The sequence below is a fragment of the Pan troglodytes genome, chromosome 4 (genome assembly GCF_028858775.2).
Source record: "Pan troglodytes isolate AG18354 chromosome 4, NHGRI_mPanTro3-v2.0_pri, whole genome shotgun sequence".
NCBI classification, from domain to species: domain Eukaryota; kingdom Metazoa; phylum Chordata; class Mammalia; order Primates; family Hominidae; genus Pan; species Pan troglodytes.
This window is the reverse complement of record NC_072402.2, coordinates 99,469,713-99,483,435: the sequence shown is the minus strand read 5'-3', so window position 1 is coordinate 99,483,435 and position 13,723 is coordinate 99,469,713. Positions and strand designations below refer to the sequence as shown.

General features: G+C 34.8%; 1 long non-coding RNA gene across 1 annotated transcript in view; it reads right to left on the bottom strand.

The window, feature by feature from the left end:
• Positions 1 to 11,322: 11,322 nt before the first annotated feature.
• Positions 11,323 to 13,723, bottom strand: part of LOC134810091 (uncharacterized) — a 44,125-nt gene continuing 41,724 nt past the window's right edge. Inside the window, exon 3 of the long non-coding RNA XR_010157285.1 lies at positions 11,323 to 12,821. This is a non-coding gene — a long non-coding RNA (uncharacterized LOC134810091). The remainder of the gene's footprint in view (positions 12,822 to 13,723) is intronic.

Below are 13,723 nucleotides of genomic sequence, written 5' to 3'. Positions count from 1 at the left end.
TCTGTTTGCAAATGACATGATTGTATATTTAGAAAACCCCATTGTCTCAGCCCAAAATCTCCTTAAGCTGATAAGCCACTTCAGCAAAGTCTCAGGATACAAAATCAATGTGCAAAAATCACAAGCATTCTTATACACCATTAACAGACAAACAGAGAGCTGAATCATGAGTGAGCTCCCATTCACAATTGCTACAAAGAGAATAAAATACTTAGGAATCCAACTTACAAGGGATGTGAAGGACCTCTTCAAGGAAAACTACAAAACACTGCTCAAGGAAATAAAAGGGAACACAAACAAATGGAGGAATATTCCATGCTTATGGATAGGAAGAATCAATATCATGAAAATGGCCATACTGCCCAAAGTAATTTAAGATTCAATGCCATCCCCATCAAGCTACCAATGACTTTCTTCATATAACTGGAAAAACTACTTTAAAGTTAATATGGAACCAAAAAAGAGATCGCATTGCCAAGACAATGCTAAGAAAAAAGAACAAAGCTGGAGGCATCATGCTACCTGACTTCAAACTATACTACAAGGTTACAGTAACCAAAACAGCATGGTACTCGTAGCAAAACAGAGATATAGACCAATGGAACTGAACAGGGGCCTCAGAAATAACACCACACATCTACAACCATCCAATCTTTGACAAACCTGACAAAAACAAGCAATGGGGAAAGGATTCCCTATTTAATAAATGGTGCTGGGAAAACTGGCTTGCCATATGTAGAAAGTTGAAACTGGATCCCTTCCTTACATCTTCTACAAAAATTAATTCAAGGTGGATTAAAGACTTACACATAAGACCTAAAACCATAAAAACCGTAGAAGAAAACCTGGGCAATACCATTCAGGACATAGGTATGGGCAAGGACTTCATGACTAAAACACGAAAAGCAATGGCAATAAAAGCCAAAATAGACAAATGGGATCTAATTAAACTAAAGAGCTTCTGCACAGCAAAAGAAACTACCATCAGAGTGATCGGGCAACCTACAGAATGGGAGAAAATTTTTGCAATCTACCCATCTGACAAAGGGCTAATATCCAGAATCTACAAAGAACTCAAACAAATTTACTAGAACAAAATACCTCATCAAAAAGTGGGCAAAGGATATGAACAGACACTTCTCAAAAGAAGACATCTTTGCAGCCAACAGACATAAGAAAAAATGCTCATCATCACTCGTCATCAGAGAAATTCAAATCAAAACCACAATGAAATACCATCTGACACCAGTTAGAATGGTGATCATTAAAAAGTCAGGAAACAACAGATGCTGAAGAGGATGTGGAGAAATAGGAATACTTTTACACTGTTGGTGGCAGTGTAAATTAGTTTAACCATTGTGGAAGACAGTGTGGTAATTCCTCAAGGATCTAGAACTAGAATTACCATTTGACCCAGAAATCTCATTACTGGGTATATACCCAAAGGATTATAAATCATGCTACTATAAAGACACATGCACACATATGTTTATTGCAGCATTATTCACAATAGCAAAGACTTGGAACCAACCCAAATGTCCACTGAAGATAGACTGGATTAAGAAAATGTGGCACATATACACCATGGAATACTATGCAGCCATAAAAAAGGATGAGTTCATGTCCTTTGCAGGGACATGGATGAAGCTGGAAACCATCATTCTCAGCAAACTATCGCAAGGACAGAAAACCAAACACTGCATGTTCTCAATCATAGGTGGGAATTGAACAATGAGAACACTTGGACACAGGTTGGGGAACATCACATATTGGGGCCTGTCGTGGGGTGGGGGTGCTGGTGGAGGGATAGCATTAGGAGAAATGCCTAATGTAAATGATGCATTGATGGGTGCAGTAAACCAACATGGCACATGTATACCTATGTATCAAATCTGCACGTTGTGCACATGTACCCTAGAACTTAAAGTATAATTTAAAAAAAAAAAAGAAGAAGACTACTGACCATAAACTGATTCTTCCCAGTTTATGGAGGCTGCACACTTGAGTGCTTATGTGTTCTGAAATGATTTTTTTGACATATCCAGCCTAATTGTAATATATTTAATGATAAGTCTCTGCTCCAATGTGAACATGAGTTGTATGTTACATATGTGTTTGTTCAATACATATGTGTCAAGACCACCTTCATGAATATACATAGCTCCTCCTGTAACTTGTTAAATATGTATCCTTAGCCAACTCATTCAGCATAAATCTCCTACCCTAAATCTTCCTCTATTTGAAGTGCCTTTTTCTGGGCTTTGGTTGGAGCCTGTGCTTCCCGGCTTGCAGGATAACAGTCTTGCAGGTTGTAACCATTTATAAAAACTGAAGTCTCCTTTCCAAACTTAGTGTGATTTTTAAGCTAACACATATATTAAATACATGTATGTAAATATATGCAATAGATCCAAAAATTATTTTCTCCTTTATGCAGTTAATAAAATCACATGAAAGGAGTGGCCAAAATGTCTGACTAGAGGCAGCTAGTGTGCATGACTCTCAAAAAGAGGAATGAAAGGGGCAAGTAAATACAGCACCTTCAACTGGAACATCCAGGTTCTCACATTGGGACTAATCAAGGAAACAACGTGACCTCCAGTAAATGGAAAAAAGCAAGGCAGGACAACAACCCAGTCAGGACTGACAGGGAGCCAAGGGAACCACTCCCATCTGGGGATGCTGTGAGTGAACACGTGACCCTAGGAACCCATGCCTCTCCCATGAATCTTTGCATCCCTCAGGTCCGAGATCCCCTCATGAACTCACTCCAACAATCTGACACACAGAGTGTGAATTCTTGGCAGAGCAGCCTGATAGACCTGATAGAGGTAAAATGTACACTACAAGAATGTCATAATGCAATCACAAGTATTAATAGCAGAATAGAGCACATGGAGGAAATAATCTCAGAACTTTAAGACTAGCTTTCTGAAATAAGACTGGCAGGCAAGAATAGAGAAAAACATAAAAAGGAATGAGCAAAACCTCCAAGAAATATGGGATTTTGTAAAGAAACCAAATGTACAATTGATTGTGTACAAGAAAGAGATGGGGAGAATGGAACCAACTTGGAATACTTATTTCAGGATACATTATCCATGAGGACATTCCAACTGAGCTAGGGAGGCTAACTTTCAAATGCAGGAAATGCAAGGAACTCCAGTAAGATATTCCACAAGAAGATTATCCCCAAGGCACATAATCATCAATTTCTCCAAGGCCAAATTGAAAGAAAAAATGTTAAAGGCAGCTAGAGAGAAAGGCCAGATCACATACAAAAGGAAGCCTATAAGACTAATAGCAGAACTTTCAGCTAAAATCCTAAGCCAGAAGAGATTGGGGACCAATATTCAACATTCTTAAAGAGAAGAAATTCCAACCCAGAATTTTATATCCAGCCAAACTAAGCTTCATAAGCAAAAGATAAGTAACATCCCTTTCAGACAAACAAATGCTGAGGAAACTTTTTACCAACAGACCTGCCTTACAAGAGCTCCTGAAAGAAGCACTAAATATGAATAGAGAAGACCATTATCAGCCACTACTAAAGCACACTGAAGTACATAGACCAGTGACACTATAAAGCATTTACATAGGTGAGCCTGCAAAATAACCAATTAACATCATGATGACAGAATCAAATTCACAAATATCAATACTAATCTTAAATGTAAATGGGCTAAATGGCCAAATTAAAAGACACAGTGTGGTAAGCTGGATAAAGAACCAAGACCCAACGGTATGTTGTCTTCAATAGACCCATCTCACATGCAAAGCACACATAGGTTCAAAATAACAGGATTGAGGAAATTTACCAAGCAAATGGAAAAAAGGAAGAGCAAGGGTTGAAATCTAATTTCTGGAAAAAAAAAAGAGTTTAAACCAATAAAGATAACAAAAATACAAAGCAGGACATTACTTAATGGTAAAGGGTTCAATTCAACAACAAGATCTAACTATCCTAAATATATATACACCAAAATACAGGAGCACCTAGATTCAGAAAGCAAGTTCTTAGAGACCTTCAAGAAGACTTATATTTTCACATAATAATAGTGGGAGACATTAACACCCCACTGACAATATGAGACAGATCATAGAGACAGAAAATTAACAAAGATATTCAGGACCTGAACTCAGCATTAAATCAAATGGACCTGATAAGACACCTACAGAACTCTCTACTCCAAAACAATAGAATATACATTCTTCTCATCACCACATGGCACTTACTCTGAAATCAATCACATAATCAGAAGTAAAATACTCCTCAGCAAATTCAAAAGAAATGAAATAATAACAAACAGTGTCTCAGACCACAGAAACAATAAAATTAGAAATCAATATTAAGAAATTCATCCAAAACCATACAATTACATGGAAATTGAATAACCTGCTCCTGAATTACATTTGGGTAAATAATAAAATTAAGGCAGAAATCAAGAAGTTATTTGAAAACAATGAGAACAAAGATACAATATAGCAGAATATCTGAGCACAGCTAAGGCAGTGTTCAGAGGGAAATTTATAGCTCTAAATGCCCATATCAAAAAGGTAGAAAGACCTCAAATTTACAACGTAACATCACAACTAAAGGAACTGGAGAACCAAAAGCAAACAAATCACAAAGCTAGCAGGAGACAAGGAATAAGCAAAATCAGATCTGAACTGAAGGATATTAAGACATGAAAATCCATTCAAAAGATCAACTAATACATAAACTGTTGTTTCTTGAAAAAACTAATAAAATAGACCACTAGCTAAACTAATAAAGAAGAAAATATAGAAGATTTAAATAAACACAGTCAGAAACTACAAGGGGGATATTACCACTGACCCCACAGAAATACAACCAATCATCAGAGAGTATAATGAACAACTCTGCAAACATCTAGAAGAAATGGTTAGATTCCTGGACACATGCACCCTCCCAAGTCTGAACCAGGAAGAAATTGAATCCCTGAACAGACCAATAATGAGCTCTGAAATACAGGCAGTAACAAATAGCCTACCAACCAAAATAAGCCCAGGACCAGATGGATTCACAGCTGAATTCTACCAGATGTACAAAGAAGAGCTGGTACAATTCCTACTAAAACTATTTTTAAAAAATCAGGAGGAGAGACTCCTCTCTAACTTATCCTATGAGGCCAATTTCCTCCTGATACCAAAACCTGGCAGGGATACAACAACAACAACAACAACAACAACAACAAAAACTTCAGGCCAATATCCTTGATGAACAGTGATGCAAAAACCCTCAACAAAATACTGGCAAACCGAATCCAGCAACCCATCAAAAAGCTTATCCAGAAATGTCAAGTAGTCTTCACCCCGGGATTCAAGGTTGGCTCAACATGTGCAAATCAATAAACGTGATTCATCATATAAATAGAACTAAAGATAAAAAACACATAATTATCTCAATAGATGAAGAAAAGGCTTTCAATTAACTTCAACATTCATTCGTGTTAAAAACTCTCAATAAACTATGTATTGAAGGAACATACCTCAAAGTAATAAGAACCATATATGACAAATGCACAGCAAACATCATATTGAATGGGCTAACCTAGAAGCATTCCCCTTAAAAACCGACCCAAGACAAGAGTGCCCACTCTTACCATTCTCATTCAAAATAGTATTGGAAGTCCTGACCAGGCCAATCAGGCAAGAGAAATAAATAAAGAATATCCAAATACGAAGAGAGAAAGTTAAGTTATCCCTGTGCAGATGACATGATTTTATACCTAGAAAACCCCTAGTCTCAGCTCAAAATCTTCTTAAGCTGATAAAGAACTTCAGCAAGTCTCAGAATGCAAAATTAGTTTGCAAAAATCACTGGCATTCTTATATAAAAATAATTATCAAGCCAAGAACCAGATCAGGTCAGAGCTTTTATTCACAGTTGCCACAAAAGAATGAGATACTTAGAAATGCAGCTAACTAGGGAGTTGAAAGATCTCTACCAGGGGAACTACAAGCCACTTTTCACAGAAATCAAAGATGGCACAAACAAATGGAAAAACATTCCATGTTCATGTATAGGAAGAATCAACATTGTTAAAATGGTCATACTGCCCAAAGCAATTAATAGATTGAATGCTATTCCTATTAAACTACCATTAAGATTTTTTACAAAACTAGAGAAAAACTATTTTAAAATTCACTTGGAACTGAAAAGGAGCCCAAATAGCCAAGGCAATCCTAAGCAAAAAGAACAAAGCTGGAGGCATCATGTTGCCCTTCTTCAAACTATGCTGTAGGGCTAACCAAAACAGTATGGTGCTGGTACTACAACAGACACATAGACCAGTGGAACAAAATAGAGAACACAGAATTAAGACTGCACATATACAATTGTGTGATTGTCAACAAATCTTGCAAAAATAAGCAATGGGGAAGCATTCTGAATTCAATAAATTGTGCTGGGATAACTGGCTAGCCATATCCAGACGATTAAAATTAGACCCCTTCCGTACACCATATACAAAAATTAACTCAAGGTGAATTAAAGACTTAAATGTAAAACTCAAGCCTATATAAATCCTGGAAGACAACCTAGGCAATACCATTCACAACATAGGCACAGGCAAAGATTCCATGACGAAGATGACAAAAGCAATTACAACAAAAACAAAATTGATAAATAGGATTCAATTAAACTAAAGAGCTTCTGCACAGCAAAAGAAACTATCAACAGGGTAACAGACAACCTATGTAATGGGAGAAAATGTTTGCGAAGTACACATTCAGCAAAGATCTAATATGCAGCAACTGTAAAATCTTAAATTCACAGGAAAAAAACAAACAACCCCATTAAAAAGCTGGCAAAGGACATTAACAGACACTTTTTAAAAGAAGGCATACATGTGTCCAACAATCATATGAAAATAAGCTCAACATCATTGATCATTAGAGATATGCAAATCAAAACCACAAGGAGATAAAATCTCACACCAGTCAGAATGGCTATTATTAAAAAGTCAAACAATAACAGATGCTCCAAGGTTGTGGGAAAAAAGAACACTTATACGCCGTTGGTGGGAGTGTAAATTAGTTCAACTATTGTGGAAGACAGTGTGGCAATTCCTCAAAGACCTGAAGACAGAAATACCATTCAACCCAGAAATCCCATTATTGGATACACACCCAAAGGAATACAAATCGTTATATTATAAAGACACATGCACAGATGTGTTCATTGTGGCACTATTCACAATAACAAAGACATGGAATCAACCTAAATGCCCACCTATGATAGGCTGGATAAAGAAAATGTGGTAGAAATATACCATGGAATACTATGCAGCCATAAAAAATGAGATTATGTTCTTTGCAGGGACATGGATAGAGGTGGAGGCCATTATCCTTAGCAAACTGGCATAGGAAGAGAAAACCAAATCTTGTATGTTCTCACTTGTAAGTGGGAGGTAAATGATGAGAACACACGGACAGAGGGGAACAACACACATTGTGGCTTTTCCAGTTTTCAGGTGGGAGGCACAAGAGGATCAGGAAAAATAACTAATGGATACTAGGCTTAATACCTGGGTGATGAAATAATCTGTGCAACAAACCCCCATGACACAAGTTTACCTACAAAACAAACTTACACATGTCCCCCGAACTTAAAAAAAAATTACAAAAATAAAATCACGTGCCAATATATTAAATTCTATGCAACCTGCTTCAATTTGATTTGCTATTTTTGTTTTGGGAAAGGTAAAAACCCTTTTTAATATGACAGACACTGCTTATTAACATAGGTAGTCAATTGTATACCCCTCAGCCAAAAATATTTTCCTGACAAATTTATTCTATTGTGTTTTACCATTTCTTTATCCATGAGATCTGTATTTCATCACCTTGGGAATTACATTATTGACTACTAAAATCTCCCAGAGACATATTTTCATACAACATGTAGTGAAGACAACTTAGCCCACTGACTATAAAGTCATACAAATATGATGATTTTAGATTAAGAAAATATAAAAAGATGAGAACTGCATTTGCCATATATTACTACGTAGGTGAGCATTAAGAAGAACTCAGGAATAAACAAAATCCATCATTTACTTTTATGCCTTTTATGGAGCATCGATTTGCCTGTCAATTACTGAGCATGTAGCATGTGCCAGTTTTTGTGCATAGCACTTTACAGATTATCTTTTATCCCTATAATATTATTCAAGTTAAATATTTTCATGCCTTATGAAGCAATTTAGAAATGTTTATCTATAAGCAAATGCTCATATATATATATATATATATATATATATATAATTGTATTTCATTGCTGGTATTTGAAAACTGTATAATTATATTATTGGCAACTTATATACTTTGCATATTTATCCCTGCTCAAATCTCATGTTGAATTGTAATTCCCAGTGCTGGAGGTGGGGTTTGGTGGGAGGTTTTGGGATCATGGGTGCAGATCCCTCATTGCTTGGTGCTGTCTTCATGATAGTCAGTTCTTGAGAGATCTGGTCATTTATAAGTGCGTGACACCTCCCTGCCACCACTCTCTCTCTTTTGCTCCCATTCGTTCTCACCATGTTATGTGACTGCTTCCCCTTTGCCTTTCACCATAATTGGAAGCTTCTTGAGACCTCTCCAGAAGCAGATGCTCCTATATACGCTTCCTTTACAGACAGCAGAACCGTGAGCCAAATTACCCAGTCTCAAGTATTTCTTTACAGAAATACAAGACCAGCCTGATACAGCAACTAAGCCAAGAATCAAACTAGTAATGTTCAGAGTACAATAAATACATAATTATCCACTGAACTTAACTTCATATTTTTTCCAAATATTAATAAAATTAATAATATAATTATATTATATTATTAATAAAATGAAATTGTATTATATTATTTTACCAGTCATGTGGGTGTGAATATATCAGACAGTATATGATTTCTATTTCTAACCAACAACCATTTCTTTCATTCTTTTTTATTAGCAGAATCTGATTTTGTTCAGTTATCTACTTTAAAAACATAACAACCCTGTCCTAAATTTAAAAGTAAATCTGCTTTAGGGTAAACTCATTATGGAAATCTCAAACCATTTACAGATGATTAATGTAGGACTGGCATGTGAATACAGTTCCGTCCAATGAGAAGTGAAGAAATGTCAGCAAGAGGGTTTCTTGGAAACATGTCTGTTTTTAAAATAACTAAATTGGAGGAGGCTGCACCTTATTTTCCCCACTGGACATTATTGTGTTTTTGTGTGATGCATGGAACTGCAGCACCCAGTGTGTGACAGTAGGAGAGTTAGAAAGAAGACAAGACCAGTGCTCTGAGAATGGCAGAGATAAAAAGGGTTCTAAGGTTCTCAGTCATTTTTTTGAACATTTGGGGTAATATTTCATAAAGTTCTACTACCAGGCCTTTTCATTATAAGACAGAAAAAATTAATTAAACTTATTTCGAGTTAAATACTTTGTTACCTGTAGCTGTGGGGCATTCTATTTGTTACAGTGTACAAAGCACAAAGTCTAAATGGACTATTAAAAGATGAAATTGATTTGATCTATGATTTGTTTTACATGTGCTCTTTTTGGGATTCTGCAACCAATAGTATTTCATTTGCTTACTAAATAATTTATTCCAATAGTACTCAAATTCAAATTATAATACATAAAAATATATAATATCTCAACTAGATAAGATTATTTTAGTATGTAAATAATTTATTTCTAGGTATACTTTGAAAATTACTTTTTTCCTGAGGTTTTTCTGGTTATCATCTGTAGGTTTCCATAAATATCCCAGTCAATGAAATTCTTTAAAACTCACAAGAATCGAATGAATGTGTTAAACTTTACCAAATATAGAAATAACTTTTCACATTTATCTGATCTGAAGTCCTTTAGGATATATGAGAAAAATCTATTGCAAATTCAATGAATAATAAGTCAAAAACTGGGCAATTCAAAGATAAAAGTGATTTGTAAATATCAAAGATGACATAAAAGCACAGATGTGGGAATTTACAAGGCCTTTTATAATCTAGCTTCTTTTTACCTTCCTTCCCTTACCCCACGCAGTATTTCATCCTCATCTCTCCCCTCACCCATTCTCTGCATCAGAATTATTGAATTTCTTTCCATTTCTCATTGAAGCCAAAGTTTCTCTCAACTAAAGTTTTTGTTTTAGCTACAGAACCTTCTTCCGGAAACATTCATTCTCAAATCTCCATTTGATCAGCTTCTATTTCATTCACTTCTCAGATTAGATACCACTTTCTCTTTGGAGCTTTTCCTGACATAATGCAACGTGTTTAGGCACCTTCCTATTTAGAGTGTACCCTCTATTATTCCCATTATACCACTAATTCCATTATATTGAATTTGATTGTTTTAACAGGCTGTGAGCTATAGGAAAGTGAGTGTGTGTTTGACTTGTTTACCTAACATAGTGCCTATTACTTTGCGGATACTTAATAAATACCTGTAGTTTTTCTGAATTAATAATAATTATTCTCAGTAATGATGCTGGTATTTTGGAGTTTATGGGAGAAAATATTACACAGAGAATGGAATTAGAGACTTATAATTCACACTCACTGGCAGATCATTGCAATGTTTTCAGGATGAGGGACCCCACAGAGTTGTAAGCTAATTTTATAAATACCAACAGCTATTCAGTATGTTATTTTAACTTTCTACTATATATAAGACACCGTGCTAGGTGCTGCTTAAACAGTGATGAATAGGACCTTGGTTTCTCTGCCTTTAATGAACTTACAATCTGTAGAATGAATGTATGAATAATGTGTCGTTGTTTCTGAGCAGGAATTGTTTAGGGTAAAGTATCTGTAGTTACTGTAATTCCTCAGATGCTCTTTTTCTTTTCCCAACCCATTTCTCTTCCATTAATAACTTTATCCAAGGAGTTTACATTTAGCTACCGAGAGGGATAACTTGACTATCATGCTCACAGCTACATGATTTATCTACTAGTTTTGATGTGGTAAATTTTCATGTGTTCTATCTTAAATTGTTTACCTTGTGATAGATTTACAAACAGATAATGAGAGGGGAGAAATGTATCAGACCCTTAATTAAAGGGTGGTTCTAAGAACCATGTTGTAAAACATGAACATGTTGTACAACTATTCAAAAGGTTTTCTTTCTTCATATCCACGTTCCATAGGCTTTTCTCTATTCTTTGAAAATAAAGACAGATTGGCTGAAATGGTTGAGCAATAACATAATTGAACCTCTCTTGGCACAAATATTCAGAATGTTTTTGTTAAATTAACATTGGCCCAGGTAATATAAGCACTACTTGACATATTAGATAACAATAAAAATAGATGCTTTATTACTAAGAAAAAATATTACATAATGTTGAAATGAATTACAACTTGGTTAAGTAATGACCATTCGTATTATGAATACTCATCTTCTGAAGAGCCAGAAATGATAAATCCTGGCTAGCACAAAGTGAAAGAATAAGAAATATTTCCACATTATAAACTGGACTCCATTTTCTTATTAGTGAGACTTAAATCAGCCTTTATATTGAGCATAGAGACTGAGCTCTGCATGTCCAGAATATTTTTTTTGGGAAAACAAGTCTTTTATTTAGGACACACATCAAATAAACCAGAACAAATAAAAGGAAATACTTATCTATTTTAAAAATTAGAAATATATATATTTTTTCTGTTTTGTTGTGACTAAAATCATTAAAATAACTACTTATAAAGAACCTGTGTAATAACAAAAATATGTATCACGGATAATGCCACTATACTAACCAAATTATTGTTATTAATAACTATATTTGTTTCTCTTTCCAGGCTTCTAAGTTTTTTAAAATATCATTGTTTATTTCTCAAAAATCTTTAGAGAGAGAGAGAGGGTGACACACATACACACCTACATAAATAGTCATATGCCACTTCACAATGGGGACACCTTCTGAGAAATGTGTTATGCAATTTTGTCATTGTACAAACATCATAGCATGTACTTACACAAATGTTGATGGTATAGTCTCCTACAAACCTAGCTGATTGCTAAGTGTGATAGTTTATTGCTCCTAGGCTACAAACCTTTACAATATGGTGCTTTATGGAGTACTGTGGGCAATTGTAATGCAATGGTAAGTATTTGTCTATCTAAACATATCTAAATATAGAAAAGACACAGTAAAAATACAGTATAAAAGATTTTAAGAAATGGTGCCCCTGTGTAGGGCACTTACCATGAATGGAGCTTGCAGGACTAGAAGTTGCTCTGTGTGAGTCAGTGTGTGAGTGGTGAGTGAATGTGAAGGCCTAGAACATTACTGTACACTACTGCAGACTTTATAAACACTGTACACTTAGGCTACACAAAAATTTAAAATAAATTTAATAACAATTAATTTGTTAATTGTTATTGAATGTTAGCTTACTGTAACTTTTTTACTTTATAATCTTAATTTTTTAAACTTCTTTACTCTTGTAATTACACTTAAAACATGAACATGTTGTACAACTATTCAAAAGGTTTTCTTTCTTCGTATCCTTGTTCTATAGGCTTTTCTCTATTCTTAAAGTATATTTATTTATTTGACTTTGTAAGCTATTTTATTAAAAACGAAGACAGACACACATTAGCTTATGCCTACACAAGGTCAGGATCATCAGTATTACCACCTGCCACATTCACATCTTGTTTTTCTGGAAGATCTTTAGGAGCAATAACACACATAGAGCTGTCATCTCCTATGAGGATAATGCCTTTTAGAGGACCTGCTTAAGTCTGTTTTACAGTTCACCTTTGCTTTCATAAGTAGAAGGTGTATATTCTAAAATAACAATAAAAAGTGTAATGTAAATACATAAATCAGTAACATAGTAATCATTATGATTATCAATATTATGTACTCTACATAATTGTATGTGCTACATTTTTGTATGACTGGCAGAGCAGCAGATTTGTTTATACAATTATCACCAAAAAATGTGAATAATGTATTTTATTACATCACTTAAGTGAAAGGAATTTTTCATCTTCACTATAATCTTATTTGAACTACCTTCATATATGTGTCCTGTAGTTGACTAAAACATTATTATGTGTTGCATAACCCTATTTATTATTTATTTATTAATTTATATATATATATATGTATAAAGCTTGGTTTTTCCCTTCATCTGGGGCTCGTCCTCTCTCTTAGAATATCTGGTAATTTTAGATTGATTATAATTTTCTATTACTCTCTTTAGAGGTTCCAGATGATGTTTCTAAGGGAAAAATAGACAACAGAAAAAGACTCAGATGATCCAGCTGTAGGAGGTTATAGCCTATAAGTTTAATAGAGTTGCAATTACCATACTTAGGAAAATGTGAAAAAGAAATGGAAGAAAAAGAAATGATTTGGAAATTTATTAGATTGAAACATGGAGAATACTTGAGAGAGTCTGATATACCCCGTGGAGTTTATGGTTGCACTTGAACGTAGACTGAGTGAACATAGACACTGACTATTTTCTTTTGTTAATTTCAAAAGTAGGAAAGTGGCTAGAGGAGCCTGCCTCTTTAGAAATAAAAGACAGGGCCAAAATAAGGCATCTTGTTCTCCCCTATGGAAAGAAAACTGGAGTTTGCCAAATGTATGCCACTATAGGTTGTTGAGGTCAAACTGTCTTTAGGCAAACTGTCCCTGCAAATGAGAATAAGTCTTCTTACGTACCTTCAGGAACAGTA